At 37.7% G+C, this 6,119-nt stretch overlaps 1 protein-coding gene across 1 annotated transcript in view; it reads right to left on the bottom strand.

The window, feature by feature from the left end:
* The window catches only part of LOC133653888 (dystroglycan 1-like), a 36,945-nt gene extending 31,528 nt beyond the window's left edge, over positions 1–5,417 (bottom strand). Inside the window, exon 1 of the mRNA XM_062053703.1 lies at positions 4,970–5,417. The gene's annotated coding sequence lies outside the window, so the exon portion shown is untranslated. The remainder of the gene's footprint in view (positions 1–4,969) is intronic.
* Between the last annotated feature and the right edge of the window lie 702 nt (positions 5,418–6,119).

The following is a 6,119-nucleotide window of genomic DNA, read 5'->3' as shown; positions in this document are numbered from 1 at the left end:
CCACTTTGTCAACAAATGCGTGAGCAAATTGTTGAACAGTTTAAGAAAAACCTTTCTCAACCAGCTATTGCAAGGAATTTAGGGATTTCACCATCTACGGTCTGTAATATCATCAAAGGGTTCAGAGAATCTGGAGAAATCACTGCACTTAAGCAGCTAAGCCCGTGACCTCCGATCCCTCAGGCTGTACTGCATCAACAAGCAACATCAGTGTGTAAAGGATATCACCACATGGGCTCAGGAACACTTCAGAAACCCACTGTCAGTAACTACAGTTGGTCGCTACATCTGTAAGTGCAAGTTAAAACTCTCCAATGCAAAGCGAAAACCGTTTATCAACAACACCCAGAAACGCCGTCGGCTTCGCTGGGCCTGAGATCATCTAAGATGGACTGATACAAAGTGGAAAAGTGTTCTGTGGTCTGACGAGTCCACATTTCAATTTGTTTTTGGAAACTGTGGACGTCGTGTCCTCCGGACTAAAGAGGAAAAGAACCATCCAGATTGTTATAGGCGCAAAGTTGAAAAGCCAGCATCTGTGATGGTATGGGGGTGTATTAGTGCCCAAGACATGGGTAACTTACACATCTGTGAAGGCACCATTAATGCTGAAAGGTACATACAGGTTTTGGAGCAACATATGTTGCCATCCAAGCAACGTTACCATGGACGCCCCTGCTTATTTCAGCAAGACAACGCCAAGCCACGTGTTACATCAACGTGGCTTCATAGTAAAAGAGTACAGGTACTAGACTGGCCTGCCTGTAGTCCAGACCTGTCTCCCATTGAAAATGTGTGGCGCATTATGAAGCCTAAAATACCACAACGGTGACCCCCGGACTGTTGAACAACTTAAGCTGTACATCAAGCAAGAATGGGAAAGAATTCCACCTGAGAAGCTTAAAAAATGTGTCTCCTCAGTTCCCAAACGTTTACTGAGTGTTGTTAAAAGGAAAGGCCATGTAACACAGTGGTGAACATGCCCTTTCCCAACTGGTTTTGCATGTGGTGCAGCCATGAAATTCTAAGTTAATTATTATCTGAAAAAAAAAAATAAAGTTATGAGTTTGAACATCAAATATCTTGTCTTTGTAGTGCATTCAATTGAATATGCGTTGAAAAGGATTTGCAAATCATTGTATTCCGTTTATATTTACATCTAACACAATTTCCCAACTCATATGGAAACGGGGTTTGTATATATATATATATATATATATATATATATATATATATATATATATATATATATATATATATATATATATATATATATATATATATGTGTGTATATATATATACATATACTGTGTATATATATGTATATGTATATATATATACATATACTGTGTATATATATGTATATGTATATATATATACATATACTGTGTATATATATGTATATGTGTATATACATATATACATATACTGTATATATATGCCGTATTTTTCGGAGTATAAGTCGCACCGGAGTATAAGTCGCACCTGCCGAAAATGCATAATAAAGAAGGAAAAAAACATATATAAGTCGCACTGGAGTATAAGTCGCATTTTTGGGGGAAATGTATTTGATAAAACCCAACACCAAGAATAGACATTTGAAAGGCAATTTAAAATAAATAAAGAATAGTGAACAACAGGCTGAATAAGTGTATGTTATATGAGGCATAAATAACCAACTGAGAACGTACCCGGTATGTTAACGTAACATATTATGGTAAGAGTCATTCAAATAACTGTAACATATAGAACATGCTATACGTTTACCAAACAATCTGTCACTCCTAATCGCTAAATCCCATGAAATTTTATACGTCTAGTCTCTTATGTGAATGAGCTAAATAATATTATTTGATATTTTACGGTAATGTGTTAATAATTTCACACATAAGTCGCTCCTGAGTATAAGTCGCACCCCTGGCCAAACTATGAAAAAAACTGCGACTTATAGTCCGAAAAATACGGTACACATTTATATATACACATATATTATATATATATATATATATATATATATATATATATATATATATATATATATATATATATATATATATATATATATATATATATATATATATATATATATATATATATATATATATATATATATATATATCTTAATACACTTGCAGTATAAAATGTCTACTGCATGTAAATATTGAATACCTGCAAGAAGGGAATATTCACACAGCAAAATCTCTTGTCTCTTCAGATGTATATCAATTTAATGGAGTTCAAACCCAATTCACGAAAACAAACAAAGAAAACTATAAAACACAAAAAGACACATGGCCTATGCAATACCAGAACTAATTTCCAAAAGCCTTAACATCCAATGTGCTTATGTATCCAAAAAATCCTGCTGGATTCATGTATGCCTTTGTTCTTTAATGTAAATAATACAAGCATTAAAATAAGGTTTGCCCATAGACCTAGATTTATTCAGAATTAGCACTACACCTCACCTCAGGCTGTTACCACACTCAGCAAACAAGCAGCATCTGAGCATCAAAGTAAGCTCTCCACAATGTGGCCTAGATTCAGATCCTTTTCTTAATTCACAGAGAGCAATAGAGACCATAATACACACACCAGCACATCACAATTTCTAATTGTTTATTTGCAGTTTTATTACATTATATTTAATGGAACAATACCATAATATGTAAATTAAAAAGAAACAGCGTGGAGTTGAAATATAATTCAGAGAAAAAGAGTGCTTATTGGCCTGGAGACAGGACATGATAAGTTACTGTGTTTACAACAACATAAAAAGTCCTCTGATAATACTGAACCATGTAATGAAACAGGACTAATAAGTGGAGCTCAGAGCAGCACATTTCCCAATATTTTACACTGTGAAATCCCACAAGTACAAAAGGTAATGAGTTCAGGAAATAGTTATTGCTGCACTGCACTTTTAAAGAATTGCAATATGCTTTCTAAGAATGCTTTATCTATTCACTGTTTCGGTCATACTGCCCGCTAAACATATAAAATGCATACATTTGCACTTGTTTGAAGGAAAACAAACTTCAAGTAGGCCATGCTAAGTATTGCATGCACATCTGTGTTATTGTTAGCAAAGCCAATTAACAGCATCTGCTATCTGAAATTCTGTTGTGGGATCATGGTAGTTTCTGTCCTACAAAATGAATCTCTCTGACAGGTGGCAAACAAGTATAGTCACATTCACAAAGGAGAAATTGTATTTAAGTTTGATTTAATGCATGTTGCATCTAGTCGCAAGGATTCACAATATTTGTCATTGAACAATCCCTTTACTCCGAGTATATTATTCACACGTGCAACTGTTTTTAACTTTAAGTGAATACATTTAGCACAGTATTTATAATAAGTTAGCAAATTATAATTGTTAATCTGTGTTTATAAAACAGAGCCAGGATCAAAACTCATACATGGGTCGTTATAAAAAAACTATGGATCATCATCATATCATGACAACACCTCTGTTATGAAGCCATTAAAACATGCAAACAGTGTAGCCCGAAAGGCCCAAAGGGGGAAACTTGAGATTATATGAATATATAAACTTCACTGTACGCTTATTAAACACTAATTTCAAAGGACAGGCCTATTTTTAATGTATGGCAAACACAGTACGGTGACAGATTTGCTCGTGGCTGATTTCACTGAGGCCTGTTTGGGTGGGGGTGGGAATGAAGCAAATCAGTTCACCACAGAAGCATTTTTGCTGTATGTTGTCCAAAGGTAGTTAAAATTGAAAACTATCAAAAATAATTAGATCTCTGAAGCACACTGGCGCTTAGGGCCAATTGAATTGACGTAGCACAAGCAGCAGCCTCTCCACGGAGCCTGAGCTGAATAACAAACATCCACAAGACAAGCATGCATGTCCACACTCTTCAACCAAGTAATCAAAACATGTGGTGCAAAAAAAAATGTTTTTATGCTATTAGATGCTATGAAACCTTCAGTTACAGAAGTTGAGGAAAGCATGTTTTTTTCTGATAACACAGTAGGCTAACGTTTTTTTGCAGCCTGGCAAAAGCCTGGACAATCTGAAAATCCCTTTAGCTTTAATCTGAAAACTGGCTGTGCTTATGATCCATCGTGTTAACTATTTTAGAGCTCCCCCATCTAACTAACTGGTACAGACTCAAATGGTGAACTTTGCTTAAGACAGAGATCCAACAATAAATGAGACAAATGTATATTATTTAGGACACAATGGGACACTCCTGCTATGTGTTAACAGTAAATAGTATAACTACTGGTTGGGAACAACTAATCCTGCGTTGTATTAAACTATTACAACAATACGATGTTACAATCAAAATTAATATGTAATTTGCTGACTTTTGTTACAAATTCTGCAATCTGGTTACAATCTAGCTAGCTAAACGGTGAGAGAATAATAGCTTTGGGCCCGTATCGGTTCAATTCGTCTGTGTATGCAGGGCCTTTGTGAACGAAAGAAACCATAAACAATACACTATTTATTACAGGCTTTCAACATTCACAATATAGGGCCGTTTTTCATTAAGGGCGAACATTTAGACGAGCACAGGCGCGGCTACGGGTTGCTATGTTCCGTAGATGCTAGCAGACATGCACCTGTTTTATTCTAGGGCGGAAAGGCAGCAAGCCTCTGTTGGGGGGGAACTAAACCTCACATCTGCCCAGCTCTCCCTTCACACAAACTCACCAAACCCATACTTTTCTTGGGGGAAAAAACATTAAACATGTCAAAGTTAGCTTCACTCTAAAAGGATGAACAAGTGAACTGAGCGAGGATTGCCTCGCCTGTGTTGCTAACGCCGAGAGGAACGATGACTAATAATGTCTGTTTTGTGCCTTTCCTGGTAGACAACATGAGCATGTGTTGATTACAACCAAGAGTCCAATTTGCATAAGCTACAACGACAGCGGCTTTATTGGTGTTACATTCAGAAGAACGACGGAAGCCAACCTGTACACTGACCTTGTTAGCGAGCTAACGTTAGCTAGCTCCTCCTCGAGCCACAAAGCGCCTCCGAAGCTTCCAATTTGCCATCAAACGTTTTCTTTTCTCACGACAAAGAAAAAAAAACGAATTGATATGTTGCGGTGAGAAGGGACGCTGAGCTCAACGATGTCCGACCGCTCGGGTTCACATAGAGCTGCTCCGCTGCTCCGTATCGTGATGAGGTCGAAGACTACGCCGCTCCACTGACTGTCTCCTTCCTCCTCGCAGGCGAGTGTGCAGCTTGAGAGGCCAGCGAGCAGGCGGGACTCCTCCCTCTGTGGAGGTATAGCTTCATCCAGGTGGAAGTGCGGCTTGACTCACTCTTTCCCAAACCTTCTCTTTGCAAAAACATCCATGAAAATAAGTGCCATAGGCGCCGATCTACATTTCTGCCAGTGGGTGCTCGGTGTGTGTGCTTTAGTGTTGTCCCAATACCAATATTTTGGTACCGGTACCAAAAGTATTTCGGTACTTGTCAGTCCCTTTCTACGGAGCCCCTAAAGCAGGGGTCGGGAACATTTTTGGCTGAGAGAGCCATGAAAGCCAAATATTTCAAAATGTATTTCCGTGAGAGCCATATAATATTTTTTAACACTGAATACAACTAAATGCGTGCATTTTTAAGTAAGACCAACATTTTTAGAGTATAATAAGTCTCTTATTCGTTTTAATAACATTGTTATTCTAAAGCTAACCAATAATAAATAAAACACTTCTTACCAATAGTGTGACTTCTTGAACAGGTGCGATAGAAAACGGATGGATGGCTTAAAATGCATGAGAATGTTTTATAATGTGAACGCACTGTGATTACCAGCGGAGTTATTCACTACTTATCGTGTTAAGCAATGTCAGCTAAGATTTATCTGAGAGCCAGATGCAGTCATCAAAAGAGCCACATCTGGCTCTAGAGCAGTGGTTCTTAACCTAGGTTCGATCGAACCCTAGGGGTTCGGTGAGTCGGCCTCAGGGGTTCGGTGGAGGTAAAAACACACCCGACTCATCGTGTAAATAAAAACTTCTCCCTATCGGCGTATTACTGATACGGCAACAGCAGAAGTCACACTGATTTGCAGGTGTGTAATTTGTTGTGAGTTTATGCACTGTGTTGGTTTTGTTCTTTGAA

This window comes from Entelurus aequoreus, linkage group LG07 (assembly GCF_033978785.1).
Source record: "Entelurus aequoreus isolate RoL-2023_Sb linkage group LG07, RoL_Eaeq_v1.1, whole genome shotgun sequence".
In the NCBI taxonomy this organism is placed as follows: domain Eukaryota; kingdom Metazoa; phylum Chordata; class Actinopteri; order Syngnathiformes; family Syngnathidae; genus Entelurus; species Entelurus aequoreus.
The sequence above is the reverse complement of the archived record's forward strand: the minus strand, read 5'-3'. Positions and strand labels throughout refer to the sequence as shown.